The sequence below is a fragment of the Zalophus californianus genome, chromosome 8, assembly GCF_009762305.2.
Source record: "Zalophus californianus isolate mZalCal1 chromosome 8, mZalCal1.pri.v2, whole genome shotgun sequence".
Classification (NCBI taxonomy): domain Eukaryota; kingdom Metazoa; phylum Chordata; class Mammalia; order Carnivora; family Otariidae; genus Zalophus; species Zalophus californianus.
In genome coordinates this window covers 83,981,351-84,004,972 of record NC_045602.1, presented here as the reverse complement: position 1 = coordinate 84,004,972, position 23,622 = coordinate 83,981,351, and the positions used below count along the sequence as shown (strand labels likewise).

The following is a 23,622-nucleotide window of genomic DNA, read 5'->3' as shown; positions in this document are numbered from 1 at the left end:
CTCATCCTCCCACTTTGAAGCCACAGCTGCTCTGCCTTCTGGTAGCACTTCCCTCGGCCTTGGCTTCAGAGGCCCCGGGGAGCTGTTTTCAGGGGAGCAGCTCCAGGTTCTCCCACAAACAACATGTTCCCCAGGGAAAATGCAAAGAGTGTGGCCTCCAAGAAGAGATGAGGATATTGCCTTCTCTTCTACAGGCTGGTGCAGACTGTTTAGGGGTCAAATCCGCTGATTTCGGTAAGGAGTATGTATGGCTTTAGCAGATGGGTCGCCAGCACTTTGCCATAAACATTCACGGAGCACTGTGTATAGGGACAGGGCCTGGGAGGGGGCTGTCAAGTGCTTCACCTCATCTAAGCCCCACCGCGAAGTCCTGTGAGGGCAGGGAGTACAGGGGATGCTTGAATAACATGAAATTGAACTGACATGTGGACTTTTTTTTCAATAAGTGTATTGGACATTTTGTGGAGATCCGCAGCAATTTGAAAAAACTGGCCAACCAACCGCGTAGCCTAGAAATACCAAAAAAAAAAAAAAAAAATTAAGGAAAAATATTATTGTAAGAATGCAGTATATAATACATATAATACACAAAATATGTGTTAATTCACTGTCTGTCTGATCGGTAAGGCTTCAGACCCAGCAGAGAGCCCGACACAGGGCTCCATCTCACCATCCAGAGATCATGGCCTGAGGCGAAATCAAGAGTCCGATGCTCAACCGACTGAACCACCCAGGCACCCCTGGAGATGGTTTTTGAACCCCAATCTTTGGATTCTGAGAACAGAATCCATTATATTATAGCCTATTGCCTCTTCCATAGTTCTTGATTTTCAGTGATTTTATTTTCTGCTCTTTTTGGGCACTTCAGCGGAGGAATAGGAGTTTGGGAGTAGCTCAAGGAAGAGGTACTGGGTGGAGGGCGAGGCTAGTGCTAAATTCATGGGCTATTTGTAAATCAAATGAGCCCTCTTCTTGCATTCAAGTGGTATACTCCACGCACCTGGAATATCTTATCTTTCCTCTAAAACAGTGACAAGCAGCGTACGGTCCTCAAGCTTTAACAAGACGACACTTCATCTAATAATTTCAGGTACAAAACCCTTAGTTCAGGTTGTGGGGGCCTTTTGAATGCACACTCACTCCTTCGGGGGTGAGCTGGTCCGCCAGCTGTGGCCGACCCTGGCAGCCTGGGGCCCAGGATGAGCTCTAGACAGAAGCTCACCCTAGAGCTGTGACATCTGAGGTCATGTGCATCCAGCTAGTGCCCCAGTAATGAGTCAAAGAGACACACACTTCTCTCCTATCCACACACATCCTTAAGGAAGGGTCTAGCGTGACGTTCCCTTTTCACTCTTTGATAAGTCGTTAGTGGAGAAGGAAATCCCACCTGGAAGTCATGTTGTTAGTCCTCCTTCCTGTGCTGTTCGTACTTCTTGGAATGCTCCTAAATCCTCAGCCAAATGATAGGTCCCCTCTATCTCCACTTCTCTAGCAGCTAGAAGTCAACCATGGATCTCTGTTTGGTGTTCCTGCTCTGGGGTTGGGCTTTGGTGCTTACCTCTGCTTTGTTTATTCTTTAATATTTATGGAGAGAGAGATCGTTCTTCTCTAAAATCCCCCTGTCTGCCCTCCCTCTTCACTAGTTCTTAGTGCACAAAAATGTGTTTAAAACATGAACATTTTCAGATTCTGCATTTAATGCTGCTCTTGGCCAAGATTCCCCTCCCCTGGCCTTCCATCCCTTCCCAGCAAGTCTTTCGTGAAGAGGGCAATAGTAAAGGAGTGTTTGAAGTTTGGGCATACGTGTAGACGCTGAAAAGTATTCTATACATGTGTATTTATATATGTAATTCATAAATCTATGCAGACCATACACGTTTCTGCCCCCGCCCCGAGTTATATTTCATGTTAAAAGCACAGTAGTAAAAAGAACTACCTGTGAAGAAAGGTCCCTTCAAATGGCCACCAGGCTCTTGAGGAAGTTGGTAGGCTGTATGTGCATTCCAGAAACAAAGGTCTGCCTCTGTCCGTGGGTTAAGGGGTTTTGGGAGGGCTGCTCCCTCCTCCCAGCATGGACGTGTGTCTTGTGCCTCCTGCCAGTGGGAGAAGGTTCTTTGTCATTGCATGGTCTTGGGCTTCATGGGACTGGAAGGCCCCAGTGGTGGGGACCCTGATGGTCAGTACGAAGCAGCCAACCCAGACCAGCTTTTTCTTTGGTTCCATCCCCAAGAGGGCAGCAACAGGCTTCTTCACCCTCCTTCATCTGTATCTCTTCCAGATACAATCTTAGCTCTGAGATTATATCCCGAAAAATATTGGAGAACAAACCCTTGCCACCTTCTACCATTTCTGACAACTTTAGGTTAATGATCCGGACCTGATAGTATCAAATGAAATTCAAAGGAAAATCACAGATGAAGAAAAACAGCCAGATCTTGTCCTCACTGTGTGTGTGGTGCTCAGTTCACTCAGAGGCGACTGGGAGGGAATCTGAAAAGCGTTCCAAAAGAAAGTTGGTGGTGACGCTCACTTGTGAGGTCCAGGTTGCTGGATTGGCCTTGTCTGTAGTTAGATTTTGAGAGGCTATTGCATCGCGAGCCAGGAGCACCCTCTACTCCTCCTTTTCTGGGCTTGAAGACCATGATGGGTCTGTTGGGCTTTCTCCCTGAGGACATGCTACTGAGGGATTTGAGCCATGGCTTTGTCAGGTGAAGCTCATTGACATGGTTAGGGTGAACAACACTCGGGGCTTTGGCCCTCTGTGTGACAGACGCTCAGTCTATGGCTAACTGTGGGGGTCACTGCTCAAATGGACGCTGTGGCCTTTCTTAATAAGAGCATGGGAATTGGCTTGACGTTGAGGTGGTCCTGGAGAAGATGTGTGGGATGGGGGTACTTGGAGGGTTGTCTCATTGCTTTCCTCTTAAGCTGGTGCTTTTGGGGGGGTTGGCAAGCCTAAGCCCGCCCACAGAGATGAGAACCTACAGAAATGGTAAGGCCCTCCAGGGAAGGATGGTACAGCTCTCTTTGGCAACCTCTGCTAATGTCCTAACAATCCTCATTGTCAGGACCTCCTTTCTTCCTATTGAACTTAAATTCTTCTCACTCCAGTTCAAGCCACTAGCTTCTCACTCTTCCTAGATGGGGGTGAGGAATAGCTGGTTACAATCTGTGCGGAACTCCACAGTTCTTGGAGAAATGAACACACACACACACCTACACCAAAAAGCTCAGAGTTTTACCTTTAGGATTGTGTTTTCCCTCTGGAAAGTATTCCCCAGATTAAATATAAATTAATTTCCAATTTCTCAAAAATCTTATTTCCTAGCTGATACCATTTCCATATGGATATTTTAAGGAAAATAGTGGACCCTTAAGTTCTGGAGTTTTAGACATCTTGCCAATAAACTTTTGAAAATATGAACTAGAAGTCTTCCTATGGAAAGACATGTCATAAGTAAGAAGTTCTTGGAATGAAAGTGTCCGTGAACTTAAGGGTTTGTGCGATATTGTCTCCCTGAATCTTACGGCATCAGGAACTAGGTTTTTAAATTTGGAAAAATGTATGCACCATAGCAGCTTGTACTGTGTAAGAGGATAAGCTTCAAGGCTTGGCTCTGCTCTATTTTTTTTCGATTTTTTTTTATTATGTTATGTTAATCACCATACATTACATCATTAGTTTTTGATGTAGTGTTCCATGATTCATTGTTTGTGCATAACACCCAGTGCTCCATTCAGTACATGCCCTCTTTAATACCCATCACCAGGCTAACCCATCCCCCACCACCCTCCCCTCTAGAACCCTCAGTTTGTTTCTCAGAGTCCATCGTCTCTCATGGTTCGTCTCCCCCTCCGATTTCCTCCCCTTCATTTTTCCCTTCCTGCTATCTTCTTCTTCTTCTTCTTTTTTAAACATATAATGTACTATTTGTTTCAGAGGTACAGATCTGTGATTCAACAGTCTTACACAATTCACAGCGTTCACCATAGCACATACCCTCCCCAATGTCCATCACGCAGCCACCCCATCCCTCCCAACCCCCACTACTCCAGCAACACTCTGGAAAAAAGAAAAACTTTCAGACGTGTGGAACTGAATAAAATATTATAGCTAGAGGCCCTGGTAGCTTTTGCAATATTGTGGTAAGCATTTATTCATGCTAAATCTCGATGCTTTCTGTTGAATGGCTTTTTATAAAAATTTTTTATTGTTATGTTAATCACCATATATTACACCATTAGTTTTTGATGTAGTGTTCCATGATTCATTGTTTGTGCATAACACCCAGTGCTCCACGCAGAATGTGCCCTCTTTAATACCCATCACCAGGCTAACCCATCCCCCTACCCTCCTCCCCTCTAGAACCCTCAGTTTGTTTTTCAGAGTCCAGCGTCTCTCATGGTTCATCTCCCCGTCCGACTTACTCCCATTCATTCTTCCCCTCCTGCTATCTTCTTCTTTTTCTTTTTTAACATATGTTGCATTATTTGTTTCAGAAGTACAGATCTGTGATTCAACAGTCTTGCACAATTCACAGCGCTCACCATAGCACGTACCCTCCCCAATGTCTATCGCCCAGCCACCCCATCGCTCCCACCCCCACCAGTCCAGCAACACTCAGTTTGTTCCTGAGATTAAGAATTCCTCATATTAATGAGGTCATATGATACATGTCTTTCTCTGATTGACTTATTTCGCTCAGCATAATACCCTCCAGTTCTGTCCATGTCATTGCAAATGGCAAGATTTCATTCATTTTGATGGCTGCATAATATTCCATTGTATATATATACCACCTCTTCTTTATCCATTCATCTGTTGATGGACATCTTGGCTCTTACCACAGTTTGGCTATTGTGGACATTGCTGCTATAAACATTGGGGTGCACGTACCCCTTCGGATCCCTACATTTGTATCTTTGGGGTAAATACCCAGTAGTGCAATTGCTGGATCATATGGTAACTCTATTTTCAACTTTTGGGGGAACCTCCATACTGTTTTCCAGAGTGGTTGCACCAGCTTGCATTCCCACCAACAGTGCAGGAGGGTTCCCCTTTCTCCGCATCCCCGCCAACATCTGTCGTTTCCTGACATGTTAATTTTAGCCATTCTGACTGGTGTGAGGTGGTATCTCATTGAGGTTTTGATTTGGATTTCCCTGATGCCGAGCGATGTTGAGCAATTTTCATGTGTCTGTTGGCCATTTGGATGTCTTATCTGGAAAAATGTCTGTTCATGTCTTCTGCCCATTTCTTGATTGGATCATTTGTTCTTTGGGTGTTGAGTTTGATAAGTTCTTTATAGATTTTGGATACTGGCCCTTTATCTGATATGTCATTTGCAAATATCTTCTCCCATTCTGTCAGTTGTCTTTTGGTTTTGTGGATTGTTTCTTTTGCTGTGCAAAAGCTTTCTTATCTTGATGAAGTCCCAATAGTTCATTTTTGCCCTTGCTTCCCTTGCCTTTGGCGATGTTTCTAGGAAGAAGTTACAGCGGCTGAGGTCGAAGAGGTTGCTGCCTGTGTTCTCCTTTAGGATTTTGAGGGACTCCTGTCTCACATTGAGGTCTTTCAACCATTTTGAGTCTATTTTTGTGTGTGGTGTAAGGAAACGGTCCAGTTTCATTCTTCTGCATGTGGCTGTCCAATTTTCCCAACACCATTTGTTGAAGAGACTGTCTTTTTTCCATTGGATATTCTTTCTGGCTTTGTCGAAGATCAGTTGCCCATAGAGTTGAGGGTCCATTTGTGGGCTCTCGATTCTGTTCCATTGATCTATGTGTCTGTTTTTGTGCCAGTACCATATTGTCTTGATGATTACAGCTTTGTAATAGAGCTTGAAGTCCGGAATTGTGATGCCACCAGCTTTGCTTTTCTTTTTCAACATTCCTCTGGCTATTCGGGGTCTTTTCTGGTTCTATACACATTTTAGGATTATTTGTTCCATTTCTTTGAAAAAAATGGTAGCAGTGACATCTTCATAATATTTGTTCTTCCAATCCATGAGCATGAAATGTTTTTCCATTTCTTTGTGTCTTCCTCAATTTCTTTCATGAGTATTTTATAGTTTTCTGAGTACAGATCCTTTGCCTCTTTGGTTATATTTATTCCTAGGCATCTAATGGTTTTGGGTGCAATTGTAAATGGGATCGACTCCTTAATTTCTCTTTCTTCTGTCTTTTTGGTGTATAGGAATGCCCCTGATTTCTGTGCATTGATTTTATATCCTGTCACTTTACTGAATTTCTGTATGAGTTCTAGCAGTTTTGGGGTGGAATCTTTTGGGTTTTCCACATAAAGTGTCATATCATCTGCAAAGAGTGAGAGTTTGACTTCTTCTTTGCCAATTTGGATGCCTTTGATTTCTTTTTGTTGTCTGATTGCTGTGGCTAGGACTTCTAATACTGTGTTGAATAGCAGTGGTGATAGTGGACATCCCTGCCGTGTTCCTGACCTTAGGGGGAAAGCTCTCAGCTTTTCCCCATTGAGAATGATATTTGCTGTGGGTTTTTCATAGATGGCTTTTATGATATTGAGGTATGTACCCTCTATCCCTACAGTCTGAAGAGTTTTGATCAAGAAAGGGTGCTGTACTTTGTCAAATGCTTTTTCTGCATCTATTGAGAGGATCATATGGTTCTTGTTCTTTCTTTTATTCATGTATTGTATCATGTTGATTGATTTGTGGATGTTGAACCAACCTTGCAGCCCAGGGATAAATTCCACTTGGTCTTGGTGAATAATCATTTGAATGTACTGTTAGATCCTATTGGCTAGTATTTTGTTGAGAATTTTTGCATCCATATTCATCAAGGATATTGGTCTCTAATTCTCCTTTTTGATGGGATCTTTGTCTGGTTTGGGGATCAAGGTAATGGTGACCTCATAAAACGAGTTTGGAAGTTTTCCTTCCATTTCTATTTTTTGGAACAGTTTCAGGAGAATAGGTATTAATTCTTCTTGAGATGTTTGATAGAATTCCCCTGGGAAGCCATCTGGCCCTGGGCTTTTGTTTGTTGGGAGATTTTTGATGACTGCTTCAATTTCCTTAGTGGTTATAGGTCTGTTCAGGTTTTCTATTTCTTCCTGGTTCAGTTTTGGTAGTTGATACATCTCTAGGAATGCACCCATTTCTTCCAGGTTATCTAATTTGCTGGCATAGAGTTGCTCATACTATGTTCTTATAATTGTTTGTATTTCTTTGGTGTTGGTTGTGACCTCTCCTCTTTCATTCATGATTTTATTTATTTGGCTCATTTCTCTTTTCTTTTTGGTCAGTTTGGCCAGGGGTTTATCAATCTTGTTAATTCTTTCAAAGAACTAGCTCCTAGTTTCGTTGATCTGTTCTACTGTTCTTTGGGTTTCTATTTCATTGATTTCTGCTCCGATCTTTATTATTTCTCTTCTCCTTATGGGTTTAGGCTTGATGGCTGTGCTCTATTTTTATTTGCATTATGGGTTACTTTTGTGTATTTTGACGAGATTCTACTGATGGAGGAACCAGGACTGTCCAGGTAAACCGTTGGCTTCTGGTTGAACCATGTTAGAAAAAATGGTCACGGGGTGGGTGGGGGTGAGGAGAGGGTGCCTGGACAGCAGGGGGCGTCCCTGGAACAAACCAAGAACTTCGTGCCCCTTCTTGGCTGCCCTCCTTCCTCTCCACTCCTGACACTGCCCTTTACCATTGTGGCCACCAGCAAACCCCAGAAATGAGAGGAAACCTGGAAGACGTTTTGAGAGGCCCCCATGGTGGGTGCAAATTTCTTGTTGGGGAGGGGATCACTTCTGATTTTGCTGCGTAGCACAGAAGGTAAGAATGATTAAGAGAAGGAGAGAAGAAAAGGGGAGCATGTTGGAGACAAGAAAGGGGGAGCGTGGTGGAGAGAAGAAAGGGAGCGCAGTGGAGAGGAGACAGAGGGGCAGAGGGGGAGGAAGGGTGCCCAGGGAAGGGGAGGGAAAGCCAGGGAAACAGCTCTCAGTTTCTGGGATGAAAAGTCAAAAGTAACAGTGACATCTGAAGGTGCAGCAGCCTCAGGGCTGCTAAAAACTTGCTCATTGCATTCGGCCCCTCAACCAGCTGACAGCTCGGCACCCCTTCCGCTCTGCCACCTTGCTGTCCTCCTAGGCACAGGGTCACACAGGGAAACTCCAATTCCCGTGTCCTTAGTGACTTCCCCGTCCCCTCTCCATTCCCATCTGGACAGAACTCATTCAGGATCTCCCTGGCCTTCCCTCCATCTGGCTCCATTCCACTTCTCAAGCCCTAGCAGCTCCCCTAGCTCAGAGCAGTGCCCTGAATGCTTATGCTCTGGCTTCTAGCCTGCACCTGCCTCACCAGCTGCCTCTCCCGCCACCTGACATTGAACCCGGTGCCTCTACAACCCAGAGGTGTGGTGCCTCTCCCGGGGTCAACCAGGCTTTTCCTCACAGTGTTGCACAGGTTGGCGCCCTCAGTCTGGAACAAGAAAAACCACCACCATGGAGGAGCTCATGTGAGCGCAGGCACAGGCTAGCCTTTCACCCTTTGAGGTAGGCACCAGGATCATCTCCGTTGTTCCAGAGGAGTAAACTGAAGCTTTGAGGGGTTCACGGGCTTAGGGGCATCTGGCCTCTGTAGGAAAACCAATTAGATAAGGAAAGAGCAAGGGGAAAAAAAAAGAACTAGCACACACTGAGCACCTACTGTGTACCAGAGCTATGCCAGCCATGGATGTGTGTTCCGGACCTAAGATGCTATGACTTGAATGCCAAGCTGTCCCATTTTTCTAGAATAGAGATTTTTGATCCGTGTTTAGTTAAAGGAGAGACATCCTGTCTTCTGCAGACTTTGTTAGCTTGTTTTTTATCTGGTGTGATAAGGTAAAAGAGTTTCTCTGTCTGCCTCTTTCCTCATTGTCAACCTTTTTTGTTCCTTTGCTTGCAGCTGTTGTCTTTGAGGCTCACGAACCACTGGCAGGAAGAGCTCTAGAGAATTTGGGAAGAAGAGGGGGTGGGGAGGTGAGACAAAGGTGTGTGGTTTCTCAAGAAGCAGGGAGACAGAAGGAAAATAAAAGTGTTCTCAAGTGTGTTGCCTGCAGCCTTGTCAGGGAATATTTCTTTAGATGGCTTCTTCTTCCCCTCCCTCATGCTCAGCTGGTTCTTCATCATTTTTTAACATCTCTTTGGGGACAGACAGGAACATGAAAGTGAACAGCAGGTCAAAGTCAGGAATTCGGGGTTCTGGGGTGGTCTGGTCTGATAGGCTCCCTTCGTCTGCAGCTGTGCCCTTCATGGGGGCAGGTGAGGCTGGTTCACAACTCGGGTCACATCACCCGCCCCTGGATGACAGCATCACCCCTTCATCTGTCCATTTACATTTCAAACCAGCACCTGCCTGCTCTTGATTAATTATTTAGTAACACTGGTCACTTGTGAGTCTTTCTGAGCTCATATTTCACGTAAAAGGTCCATTACTTTTTTATCCAAATCTTCTTTCCCTGGATCCTTGTGTAGTTTCCGAAATGAAATGGTATGTATTCCGTTTGAGCCCCCGGCACCGACATGTTGGCTCCTCTTCTTGGCAGTGGTACACCTGGATATTGGGTTAACCGGCGGGGGGGGGGTGGAATCTCCTGTCGGGCTCCCCCTCTCTGCCTAGCTCTGACCTTGGCCAACTCCCCCTCGCGGGAGCTCCATTTTTAAGTAAGTAAATAAAGGGGTTTGGAATGCTGAGTCTCAAGGTCTTCTGTCTCCTTAATTATTGAGGGGCTCTATGAGAAGTCACAGAGGGACATGGGCTTTAGAATTCAAGAGAATTTGGGGTGTCTCCACTGGCTCTGGCACTTATTTGCTTATTTCCGTGAGACATTGGATAAGTTAGGTCATCCATCCATGTCTTACTTTCTTTACTTCTACAATGGGGGTGGACATATATAGGTGTCAGGGTGGGGGTGGGGTTTAACAGGAATGCATGAAGTGACACCAGCCATAGGTACTGAGTGTGGACTGTGAGGAAGATGGCATACTAAGGAGTTAACCTGGACCTTCTCAAACAATGCAAATAAAACAGTTGGCACAGAATCAACCTTCAAGAAGAGTTAGGCAGTTCATTATGGGGTTACCTTGACCCCAGGCAAAATTCTTAACCATACCAACTTAGGGTAGTGGGAGCACCACATGGTCAACCCACCTCAGTTCTCAGAGTTCAAAACCTGAGGTTTGTCCTCTGGACTTTTGAATTCTGGTTTTAACACTTATTAGTTGTGTGATGTTGGAAAAATTTAATTTTCCCCAGCTTTAGTTTCATCATCTGCAGAATGGTTCCGATTCAACCTAGCTCAGAGGGGATATGGTGAAAAAATTAAATGCCAAAGGTGGAAACATCTGGCAGATAGTAGGCATGCAACTGATGACTTTGCCTTCTTTACATCATGATAAATTAAGGTCTGTTCATAAATGAGTTCCTATCAAATCTCAGGACAAAGAAGGAAGGTCCAGATTTTTTTTGATTTGTCACCAAAAGTATTATAGGCTTTCAAGAAAACAGACGGCATCCTTTATCACATAATAAAACTGAATCTACTGTTTTTCTGGCCAGGAAAAAAAAAGTATAAATACAACTGACATCGATTCTCCGTGCATATTGTGGCTCATCTCCCTGTTCTATAGTTTTCGGAAACCAAAAGTCCATCTGTCTCGAAGACTTTCCTAGTCTCTAGAAGAGAAAACACGGTCTCGATATAGTCTTGCTGTTTCATGTGGCTGCCTCGGAGCCCCCTTGTATGCTCCCCTTCTGCTGGCAAGGGCATGAAGCCAGGATGCTGATTTATGGCTGCCTCTGTCCCGGCAGGTTAACTCCTATCATCGGTCACGCTGCTGTGTTAATTTCATCACGGCCTTCCCCCGGCTCTTCCGTGGTGAGAGCACAACAGAGGACACGCAGCTCGATGCACACTGCTCACTGACGCCCATGTGAAAAGAACAGCTAGAACGTCCTGGACACCCAGGCCCTTCCTTCCACAGTGTTTATACAGTCCCGAATAAATCAGAGAGCCGCCAATCTATTAAGTCCATTAATGCACAGCACACTGCATTACTTGATGGAGAGGCTTGTGCTTGAGAACATTAAAATCTTGACTTATTTTTCCCGTCCTGGCCCCCCTTTTACTCATTAGTTCTGAGCTACACACTTTGTATTACAATTCAAATGTCCCCTTACTCCGTAAGAGACAGAGAGAGAGAGCAGGCTCCTGGGCTTTGGGCAATATTTGGCATTTAGCACTCGGCCTGTAGTAAAAGAACAACAACAAAATGCATCTATTTCCCATCTCTAATGAAAAAGTGATCAAACTGCGGAAGTAAGACCAGATCCCATTTGGTTTTCAAGTAATTTCTGGGCTCACGCGGGGGGGCGGTGCATCAGGCCCCCGGTCTCTGTCCTGTGTAAGGTTGAGTGGCTGCCTGCTGGGGCGTCTTGTCCTGCTGGGGAGAGACTCCAAGCCCCAGTGGGGAGGTCAGCAGGGACCTAGGTGGCAGGAAGGCAGAGTGGAGGGTGGAGCCTGGGGAAGCCTTCCTCTGGCCTCCTCCCTCCATGTATTCGTGGCGCCCCCCCTGAGCCCACCTTCCTGGCTCCCCGGCCCCCCTCCCCCCTTCTCTCCACCCCCGCCCAGTTTCAGGTGCAGCCCCAATCTCCCTATGACATGGCAGGTGCTTCAGTCATAGAGGTGTGGTTGGCAACCCTCCGGACCTTATTTCCTCCATTTGAGATACCAAGAACAGGATGGCCCATGCCTACTTGGCAAAGTTTGTTAAGAAAATGAGATGGAATAATACCTGATGATGTTAATAAGAGAATAAAACAGCATAAGTACACAGGTGTTAAAAAGAAATCCCTGCCAACTGAATAATAGAGGAGTTGGAACCCCACGGCCAAACTCTGCAGGGCTGGCAGTGGTGGTCCCAGGAGGTGGGGTGGTGGCCTGACCCTGTCTGGTGACCTCCCATCAGTCGTGGGGGATACTGGCATGTGGAACGGCCAGGGCTGGAGCCCTGGCTGGAGCTGCTTCCCCCTCTTACTCTCCCCTTCTGGCCCCGGTCAGTAGCACCAGCCACTGCGCCAGCAGCTGGTATCTTCAAGACGTGGCATCTGGGGCCGGAGGGGCCGGCTGAATGTGTGGGGTGGGTGCTGCCCGCCTGCCTTCCACGATGACTCAGAAGGAATACTGAATACTGCTTTACCCTGGGTGAGTCCCAGACAGTGCTGAGTTCCTGTGTGGGGTGGCTCTTCTGCGTGGAGGGAGGCCAGAAGCCTTTTTTGAATAATAATCACTTTTCCTATATCTTCTCATGGCAGCTGAAGGTGTCCCTTGGGCCAGTGCACTAGGCAAACATGGCAAAGCTCTGAAGCTTTGTCGTGGTTCCCATTGTTTTTGTTTTGTTGTTGTTGTTGTTTTTGTTTTTTAATTAAGTCTGGGAAAACTGTGACAATATCCAGGCATGATGGACAATAGTCAGACTGACACTCCATCTTCATTTTAAAGAGCATTTAAATGGGAATGAGATGATAACACTGTTAAAATAAGATTAATGACATAATAAATGCTAACATCCCCGACGATGGCAAGAAATATAATGAACGGCCAAGGCGGGTTACATGGAAATGTCGCCGGTGGCCACATAGGTAGAGAAGGTTACTACCATGGAGGATGATGAAGTCGGGCTGTGCATGAAACGGGATCCAGAGTCACTAGCCTCAGCAAGATAGAGCTTATTCTCCTTTTGCATGAAAGTCTGGAAGTAGATGGTCAAGGGCTCTGCTCGTCTTATACTCCACTCCTTTGGGTCTCTCTTCAAGAGTGAAGATAGCTTTGCTTGCCTGGCACACGACCCTCCAGGGAGGCTCTTCCTCCATCTCTTGCTGCTGCTTTCTTTTGCTTGCATGTGAGCTTCCATTCCCAAGGACATCTCTTGGTCCAAGGTAACTGCTCCAGAGCTGTCTTAACACACCTGCATTCCTGCCACCAAGAAAGATGGATGGGGAGGATGTGGCAAAGGGCAGATGCCCGCTGTTACCTGCAGAAGGTTCCCAGAAGCTCCTACACAACACCCTCATCTACACCCCCCTGCCCCGGGCCATAGTCACGTGACCACACCTAGCTAGCTCTGTCCTACAGCCAGTGCTTTGCAAAGACCAAATCTATGGAAGAAGTGGAGAATATACTGGGGGGAGGGCACTGGTGGTCTCTACTCATCATGTAATTTCAAGACTTCTAGAAAGTGCCTTTTGCCTTCCCTTCCACTTAGCTGATGCCTAAAGTTTCTCAACAGCATTGCGTCTTTCACTAAGACAAAGTGGACTTTCTTATACTATCACCTTCTCCAGGTCACTTGTAGGGTTCTTGGTGCTAGTTCTTTCCACCTCCCCCCACCCCAGCAACCCCCCTAGCCCCACCGAGCTGGTATCATGGTAATACCATGTCTTTCTTTTTTTTTAAAATTTTTTATTTTTATGTTAATCACCATACAATACATCATTAGTTTTGGATGTAGTGTTCATTCATTGTTTGTGCATAACACCCAGTGCTCCACGCAGAACGTGCCCTCCTTAATACCCATCCCCAGGCTAACCCATCCCCCCACCCCCCTCCCCTCTAGAACCCTCAGTTTGTTTTTCAGAGTCCATCGTCTCTCATGGTTGGTTTCCCCCTCCGATTTCCCCCCCTTCATTCTTCCCCTCCTGCTATCTTCTTCTTCTTTTTTTTTCTTAACATATATTGCATTATTTGTTTCAGAAGTACAGATCTGTGATACAACAGGCTTGCACAATTCACAGCGCTCACCATAGCACACACCCTCCCCAATGTCTATCACCCAACCACCCCATCCCTCCCACCCCCCACCACTCCAGCAACCCTCAGTTGGTTTCCTGAGATTAAGAATTCCTCATATCACTGAGGTCATATGATACATGTCTTTCTCTGATTGACTTATTTCACTCAGCATAACACCCTCCAGTTCCATCCACGTCGTTGCAAATGGCAAGATCTCATTCCTTTTGATGGCTGTATAATATTCCATTGTGTATATATACCACCTCTTCTTTATCCAGTCATCGGTCGATGGGCATCTTGGCTCTTTCCACAGTTGGGCTACGGTGGACGTTGCTGCTATAAACATCGGGTGCACGCACCCCTTCGGGTCCCTACACTTGTAGCTTTGGGGTAAATACCCAGTAGTGCAGTTGCTCAGTTGTGTAATACCATGTCTTTCTGCTGTCCATGTTAGGAGAGGGTAGTAGCTATTATAACAACCAACACGTCCTGAGGCTTACAACGCACCAGATCTTATACTCACAGTTTAGGTTTTTTATTTATTTTTTTCTCATTTAGCCCCCAGCAAAGCCCCAGGAGATGAGTGCTCTTAATAGAGATGCAGACTTAAAGCCAGGACCCACACTAGCCCTGGTGCTCACCATTATGCCACACGGCCTCTCCTTTATCCTGTCTGATCTCCAGGTAGGGCCAGGCCCTATGTGGATTCTAGTGGAGGAAGCACATTTTTCTGGGTCCTCGTTCTGGGTGTGCGAGTATGAGGAGTGGAGGTGAGGTGAACAAAGCTACGCTAAATATCCAAATGAACAGGCCGTTTGGTGGGTTCCCTAAGAGGTGAACGCAGGTGGACTTTTGCTGTAGGTGTTCGGGAGACGTAATGTCAAGGCACTAGAAGGGACACTAAAAAAAAGAGGTAATTGCTTCACTCCAGCTGCATCTGCTTCCCTCTGGTGTAGCTGGAGCCCTTCACCAGCCTGCATTCCAGCACAGTGAAGGTCATGTCCCCGGGGGAGCCAGCTGTCAGCAGGATTCCCGCCCTTGGGGATCTGGTCAGCCTGGACTGGAATCCTCATTCCATGTCTTTTTCTTAGTGCTTGCTTCCTTAAGCCTCTTTTTGCTTCAATGCCCAGACGCTACTTTTCCCACGTCAGTGTTTTTCATCAAAGGTCACTCTTAGGGGCGCCTGGGTGGCTCAGTTGGTTAAGCGACTGCCTTCGGCTCGGGTCATGATCCTGGAGTCCCGGGATCGAGTCCCGCATCGGGCTCCCTGCTCGGCGGGGAGTCTGCTTCTCCCCCTGACCCTCTTCCCTCTCATGATCTCTCTCCTTCTCTCTCTCTCAAATAAATAAAATCTTAAAAAAAAAAAAAAAGGTCACTCTTACCCATACTGTTTCGGAGTTTAGTAGATTCATCAGAGACTAGAAGGATTTCTAGGGAGATATCATTCTGGGCTGAGGTCTTCTTTGGCCCCACCCTCCTGCCTTTCCCCTCCCTCCTCTGGAGTAACTTCAGCTTTATCTGTCGAACACACAACTCCCCAGCATTTGTGAATTTATATCCAACCACCGATTAAAGTATTTTCCTCACAAAAACTGATTCCTTAGGCTACCTGAGATTCTGGAGGAGGAAAGGTTCCCTTCTCTTGTTACTCTTGATGTTTTGGTGGCTAGACTGATACAGCGGGAATTCGTCTGTATCTTCAGGTAAGAAAGAGATGACACGACACTCCCGGATGTTGGTGATGAAAGAGCCTGGCCTATCATGTGGGCTTGGAGGCAGGGCCTCGGGATCATGGTGAGTTCATTGTCCCTGAAGCAGTGGGACCTGCTGTAGTCTTCGGAGGTGGCAGTCACTAACAATTTTAAAGATGGTTGCCATGAAGACATCTGCTCCACAGTGTATGAGTTTGGCCATTGGTGGGAGCGATAGAGATGCCTAGTGCTTTCCATATCTGGTCTCCCTTCATTCGTGAGCACATGGGAAGGCTCAAGCTGCCCTTACGCTAAGAAAGTAGCTAGAGCCCATGGGACTAGATCTGCCCAAGGGGCTCTGAGTGAAGAGACTTGTCATTTATGGTCTCAGGCAGTTAAGAGTTTTCCATACTCTTCCTTGTGAGCCATGTGTTGAAATGATAGCAGAGACATTTAGGAGGAGCCTGGATCCTTGAGACAGTAGGTGGATGAGAGCCCTGCTGACCTGCTTCGGACTTGGCATGCACAAGATAGAAACTTCTCTCAGGTGATGGGTATTGAGAGAAACACCAACAGACAGAAGAGCTCCTGCTATTTTGGCCTTTGTGACCGTAGCATGCCATAGTATGTCCCGAATACAGATAAAATGGAATTTATATAGATTGTGCTCAGCTCTACCAGTGAGATATTCCTGGATGTCTAATAGATTCCAAAGTTTGGATGGTCAGGGGATGTTTTGGGATTAGAAGAAAGGCAGAATTCTCTGCATCCTTTATTATTTTCTGTTTTTCTTTTTTTTCCCTTAAGTGGCCATCATTTCCAAGGCACTGGGTGATAAGGCGGCTGGTGCTGAATAGAAACACCAACAGAGAATTGGAAAGAAGCACTTGGTAGGACGGTTCCCCCAAAACCCCCTCAAGCCTCTGCTTCCCTAATTGATATGCTGTTCTGGAACAATTCTGCCTGACACGGTGCCCCGGCAGGTTAGTAAAAAGGAGAACGTGGTGCTGAATCCATATGTTGCCATCCCACCTTTCACAGAGCAGCCGAGAATCCAGGCTCTGTTTCCACTACTAATCACCAAACATAACAATTAAACACATATCACTCCAGACTAGAAAACCCCAGGAGGATACTCTGTGTCCATTCTGTTCAAGTCTGAAATCTGTTGTGGATATTGGCAAAGTGGCACAAGCAGTTAGGGAGGTGGGAGAGGGGACGGCAACCCCAGAGATGATTAAGGTAGCAGGGAATTCGCACGTTCTGCCCTTGGAAGCTCAAAAGAGTGCCGAATATGGTGCCTAATACAGCACAAAGTCAGTATTTATTTATGCAATGGTGACTCTCAGTTAAGAATGAACGTGTTCATTAGTAATAGAGATTGTTTAAAAATGCATTCTGCTGTGCAGAAAGAGTATGCGAATCCTTGTCCTTATGATATTCTCCAGCACAGAGAAAGGCAAGGGTCGGGACGGCTCAACCTACCTATGCTGTGCGTGCCACCCCGTGCTGATCCAAGTTGAACTCTCCGTCCGGTATTCTCTGATGCTGTTCCTGGGGTTAGGGACACTCCAGCCACACAATCGCAGCTGACGACATCTGCAATCCTTCCTTCTAGTGATGAAGCCAATGTGTTGGCAAGAGGGTACGTGAGCAATCCTACCCATCCCTGAGTATTATCTGTGCAGCTTTTTGATAGGAGGCCCTGAGCTAATACGGGAATATAAGAGGATAGACTTTGCTAAAGAGGAAACCTCCTTCTAACTTCCAGACAGCATCCAGAGCTTCTGTCTAACCAAACCCTTCCTTTCTAATCTGACTTTTTGGAGTTTCACCTTAGAATATGGGGAAAGGGTCTCTTGAGTCGAGTAGCTCTCAGAGAGAAAGGTATGTCTTGACTCCCTCAGCAAGGAGCTTCGGGCACTGTCCCTGTGTTCAGTGACCCTGTCCCTGGTGGTGAATTCTCAGGTACTCCAGGTGGGTGGGCTGCCAACGTTTACTTGTTTTATTGAGAAAGGAGAGACTGAGCGAATGAAACCTTTCTACTTTTTTCTTTCCAGGATGCTCTCCAGGACAATTCCTGTGAGCCTGACTCAGAAGACCAGCAGTCTGTCCGTGAACCTGTTACCCTCGAGAATTTGATCTTCCTTCTGCAGTATCTTGGGATGGCCACTTCTTCCTCTTCTCTGACTTCCTATCAGCTTTTCTTTTTCTTTTCTTTTTTTAACCAGGTTTTGTTACAGTTTATTTTTATTTTTTTAGTTTAATTTAATTTTATTATGTTATGCTAGTCACCATACATCATTAGTTTTGTGATGTAGTGATCCATGATTCATGGCTTTCGTATAACACCCAGCAGCTTTTCAAATGGTGGATTTAGAAAAACTAAAGTTATTTTAGCATTGATTATGTGGTCTCAGATTCTCATAACTAGTTTTCCTCCAGATGAATATTGGGAAGAGTTTGGTAGCAAGCTATACGATGCGGGAGGAACACTGGAATGGGAGCCCAAATGTGTTGTAAACTGGGGCAGGTTACTTCATCTCTCTGACACTTTGTTTCATCCACTCTAGATTAGAATGTGGATTAAAATGCATCTGAGTACTAAAGCCTATAAATCCTAAAAACTGTGCTCCAGAGGAGAAAACACACACAGGCAAATGTGTATTTATTCACTCTTCCACCATGCTTTTCTAGACTGGTTTGAGAGAGTTCTGAATTCACCTAGTAATAGCATTATCTTAATTTCATATTGAAGGCACAGTTCCAATAACTTAACCATAAGACTTGTACACTGGCTGACTTCCATCCTTTCCTTAATAAAGTAGATTAATTAATCCAGACAATTACTGTCAAGCAAAGGAACAAGGGTGGACATTCTCTGAGAAATTTGGTGCTTGTACACCTGATATGGTTAATTTGCAAGACCTCAAATGGAACATTTTAATTAATTATTTCGGTTACTATTATATTTAGATAGTGCTGGTTGGGTATAAATTCTATTAAGATTACAAAGTTTGGGTCAATTTACCAATGAAAAGGATGAGCCTCCTTCTCCCTTTTCTTTTTTCTTTCTATAACCATAGCAATTAGAGAAATTACGTCATGATATTGGGCAAATAAATTAGTCAATCCCAGCCCAAAAGTAGTTGAAAAGCAAACCATTAGAACCCTCTCCCAAACAGAGGCCTGTTGGGAAGCAATGTATAAACAGAGCAAAGCTTATGAAATGAAATAGACAGGATATAAAATTTCCATATACACAGCCCCCCAACAAGGACTTTTCTTATGTATGTTGCCATTACCTTGATAAGATTGGGAGTTGGCCAGTGGCTCTATAAATTTAAAGGAAATAGTGACAATTAGGTCCTTAGAGTACATCCTCATTCTTCCTTTATTCACTTCAGGTTCATTATTTTGGATTTTTCATTTATATTTTTATGTTTATGGTCCTTGGAGGAAGCTGAGTACTATATTTTGACAGTGGAATCTGAAAGAGCCACAATTCTAAGTTCTGTAAATACTTCTTGATCATAAAAAGATGTCTTAGTTTTAACTTTGATTACTATCTCATTGGTCAAGCCCTTTGGATGAGATATATATCTTATTGAAAGGTCAATCCCCCAAATTCATGGTATTGAGGTCTACTTTGCAGAGGTTCAAACTGTGGGTGGTTTAGTTCATATCCTTTACCCCAAAATGAAAATTCTGGGATTCTCATTAGCTTTCTCCCAAAGCAAACCTTTAAAGCTTCCCAACACATGTAAAAACCAAACTTTATGAGGATCCAAGACCAGCCAGGAAATTTTAACAAAGACTAAATTTTAGAACAGCTAATCTTTAGTTGTGCAAAGGACATTGCTAAACTTCTGGGTTGGAAGGTATCCTGATCTACCTAATTCTATTTATGAAACTGCATATGTGCTTTGAAACTCCATTTAGATCCAACTCTTTCAGCTAGAGATGGAAACCATATGTGTGTCTAAGGCCCATATGTTAGGGCTTGGAGAGTCTTAGATTTTGTTTTGATTTCCAACTCAGCATCATTTTCAGATTTGGAGGCATCTGGGTATGTCCTTGACCCTCTGTGTCATGCGGCGATATTTTTGTTATCCATTCTTCTTCTTCTTAGATGATTCCCATTTCCATATGCTTAGAAAGGTGTGGTGGCCTTTCGTTCTCAAAAGATTACTCTAAGAAAAACAGAGAATCAAAGTAAATATGTGGAAAAATCAAGTTCACAGTCTTACACCTGGCTGAAATAGTATTTTGTTTATTGTTTACATGGATTCATTAGGACCTCTTTTTTCCTTCACTCACACTGCTTCTTTTGTGTAGTGTGGACTTCCATTTCTCCTGCACACGGGCCCAAGGATTGTAGGCATACCCCAGTGGGAAGATGGTTGGCTCACCCCCAAATCTCTTTCTCCATTCTTTTGCGGTGATAATCTAGTTGCAGTTGGGCATGTGGCCTCTCAGCTAGGGACTGTCTTCCAAACGTCACCGGTAGGCATGTGCTGAAGTTCTTACAGATGAAATGTGAGCAGTAGGGATAGGAGACATTTCAAGGCCTACGCCCTAACACACAGCCTTTCCCTTTGGTTGGTACTAAAATACAGAATGGCCTAAAACCAGCTTCACATGCAGATGATGGCAGTATCCTGGGGGTTGATGGATAAACGCAATGGAAAGAACTGAACTCTTCTAATTCCTGCAAGGAGCAGAGCCACCTGCTGACCCACCTTACTATTGGATTGGCAGGAAAAAAGCTTCTTTGTCCTTAAAATTAGCTTTTACCCTAAAATCATGTGTAGAGCTTAGGGCTCATGCATCGCATAACTAAAGGAAAAGAAATTCTTTTCTACATAGAACCCAGCGAGATTCTTAGGTTGTGGGGACAAGGATTCAACAGGAAATCAGTTCTCTGAACAAAACAGTTACACATCCATTTGGGGAAAAAATAGCCACTGGTTATTTGGCCTGACGGTGTTGAGAGTCAGAAGAGTTGTTTATTCAACATAGGAACTCATTTTTCTTCTTTGCCAGTTGGTCACTTAAAACTCTACTCATGAAATTTTTAACAATTGAGTTAATGGTGGGGGTAGTCGTTGTTTAAAAACATCTCTTTAGTGAAAGGGTGCAGATGTAAGAATGAAAAACGAAGTAAGATTTTCCTGAGGGAAGAAGGTCAGGGAGCTTCTCCTGGTAGCTCACCTCCCCAGGGGCGGGGCTTGGTGGGCAGCTCCTGGGGTCGGGCAGGTAAAATCCGGGGGGACTTCAGTCTACGATTTTGCCTGACTTAGCCTCAAGTCCCCAAACTGTAACATGGGAATGATGACACCCATCTCATTCATTTTTACATTTGGTAGATGATCTGCACTAATATCTCTGTGGTATCTGACACATAGCATGTATTCCATAAACGATGTTCTGAGGTTGAGGGTGACTTCTCACAGGTTCCCATTGCTGATGGTGGTTACCGGGTATGGGGTGTGGAGGCAAGGACAAAGATCTGTGTTTCCATGAGAGCGAATAAGGAGGGGTTGGACTTCCAGACTGGCTTCCTTCTGATTTATTCAAGATTTCAAGAACCAAGATGTGCCAAGACTTTGAAAGATCTCAAAAGATTAAGATGTTTTTAAACATGAAAAAATATGCTCTATGGGGGCGCCTGGGTAGCTCAGTTGGTTAGGCGACCAACTCTTGGTTTCGGCTCAGGTCCCAATCTCATGGGTCGTGAGACTGAGCCCCCCTCGTCTGGCTCTGCCCTCAGCGGAGAGTCTGCTTGAAGTTTCTCTCCCTCTGCCCCCCCCCTCCACTAGCATACTCTCTGCCCCCTAAAATAAATGAATCTTAAAAAATGTGCTCTATATTTTTGCATTTTTCATAGTATTTCAGGATTTGCATTTGACTTGCTGCATCATATTTGATTGACAGAGTGTAGTCCAAGGGAATGTTTGAATATACAAACACATCATTCAGTGGGACGAGCTTGTGTGATGTTTATAATGGTATTGAATATATAAAAAAAAGCACTGTCTGGGTATTTTGTAGACAGATGCTACGTACCTTTTTTTTTTTTTTTTTGTACATTGTATGGTTTAGTCAGATGGTACGGTGGAGGGCTTTGTGCAAAATGTGGTAAGTGGTAGGAAACAAATTGTAAGCTCTGATGTAAAGACACTGAGGGCTGTGATGCAATTTCTTTTTTTTTCCTTTTCTTTTATTTAAAATCAGTTAATTAACATATAGCATATTATTAGTTTCAGAGGTAGAGTTTAGTGATCCATCAGTTGCATAGAACACCCAGTGCTCAGTACATCACGTGCCCTCCTTAATGCCCATCACCCAGTTACCCCATCCCCCCTCCCCTTCCCCTCCAGCAGCTCTCAGTTTGTTTCCTACAGTGAAGAGTCTCTGGTTTGTCTCCTTCTCTGATTTCATCTTGTTTTATTTTTCCCTCCCTTCCCCTATGTTCATCTGTTTTGCTTCTTAAATTCCACATCTAAGTGAAATCATATGATGATGTCTTTCTCTGACTGACTTATTTCACTTAGAATAACACCTTCTAGTTCCATTTCATTTTTTTAGTAAGATTTCATTTTTTTTGATGGCTGAGTAATATTGCATTATATATATATGTGTGTGTATATATGTGTGTGTGTGTGTGTGTGTGTGTGTGTATATATATATATATATATATATATATATATATATATATATACACACGCACTACCTCTTCTTTATCCATTCATCTGTCAATGGACCTCTGGGCACTTTCCATCATTTGGCTATTGTGGACATCGCTTCTGTAAATATTGGGGTGCAGGTGCCCCTCCAAATCACTATGTTTGTATCCTTTGGATAAATGCCTAGTGCAATTGCTGTGTCAGAGGGTAGCTCTATTTTCAACCTTTTGAGGAACCCCCATACTGTTTTCCAGAGTGGCTGCACCAGTTTGCATTCCCACCAACAGTGTAAGAGGGTTCCCCTTTCTCCACATCCTCACCAATATCTGTTGTTTCATGACTTGTTAATTTTAGCCATTCTGACCGGTGTGAGCTGGTATGTGATGCAATTTCTATTCAATCTTCCATGTACTTTGATTTTGAAGACAAATCATCATGACCAGGCTCACATCTGTCTTAAAGCTGCGTTAGGAGTGGCTTTCCATATGAGAATTCAGAATTCGAGAATCACATGTTTGCCCTGGGATGATGTCAGGTGTGGTTTTAGAAAATCAGTTGATTGAGAAGATTTGGTTGTAGTTGAAATGAGCATATATATATTAAATATTTAGAATATTAAATAACAATTGAGTGCTGAAAAGTATGAGTCCAGAAACAAATGCATATGGATTTACAAATCTACAAGGATGCACTGTACAATCAGTGACTGATTTATTCATTTGATAAGACTAAGGCAAATGTTGTAGATTTATCATCCCTGGAGCAATTGGTCTCTTTAGCCCTGTGGCCTACCAACTGTATCTAAAACCTGACCAACCATCTTGCACATGTCTGTCATTAGGCTGCAAGGAAAAACAGACATGAGAGGGAAGTGCGGATTGGTGGATTCCTGTTATCGTTCCAGGTAAGACAACTTGATATAGCCCTTCTGGTGAAGAGGTACAAACTTGCAGTTATAAAAAAAAAATAAATCACAGAGATGGAAAATACAGCATAGGGAATATAGTCAATAATATTGTAATAACATTGTATGGTGATGGATGGTGCCTACACTTACCATGGTGAGAACTGAGGCATGTTATAGAATTGTCAAATTGCTATGTTGTACACCTAAAACTAATATATTACTCTATGTCAGCTCTACTTCCATAAAAAAAGAATGCCATGGACCTATTTGAAGGCTACATCTCCTGTTTTCCTCCTACATCTCGGGCTGCACCTGCTGGGGCTCTTAGTCTCTTAAATGAGGGTTTCTTCACGGCACCTTACAGACCGTCAGAATTTTTTCACTCGATTCCCATCCTGGGAAATCTCATCCATTCCTGTGGTTTCAGTTTCATTTATACTCCATACCTGCGCCCTCCAGTGCAGAGCTTCCTACCAAACTTCAGATGCATCTTCAGATTCACTTACTTATTAACATGCCTGTC

The 23,622-nt window shown here is 44.4% G+C and overlaps 1 long non-coding RNA gene across 6 annotated transcripts in view; it reads left to right on the top strand.

Annotated features, from left to right (window-relative positions):
- Positions 1-21,331, top strand: part of LOC113936919 — a 121,772-nt gene extending 100,441 nt beyond the window's left edge. For 5 of the 6 annotated variants that reach the window (XR_003524419.2, XR_003524421.2, XR_003524415.2 and 2 more), the window contains exons 8-11: positions 15,516-15,606; positions 16,311-16,486; positions 16,952-17,148; positions 17,564-21,331. This is a non-coding gene — a long non-coding RNA (uncharacterized LOC113936919). The remainder of the gene's footprint in view (positions 1-15,515; positions 15,607-16,310; positions 16,487-16,951; positions 17,149-17,563) is intronic. The other variant, XR_003524417.2, reaches the window with a different exon arrangement.
- The last annotated feature ends 2,291 nt before the right edge of the window (positions 21,332-23,622 follow it).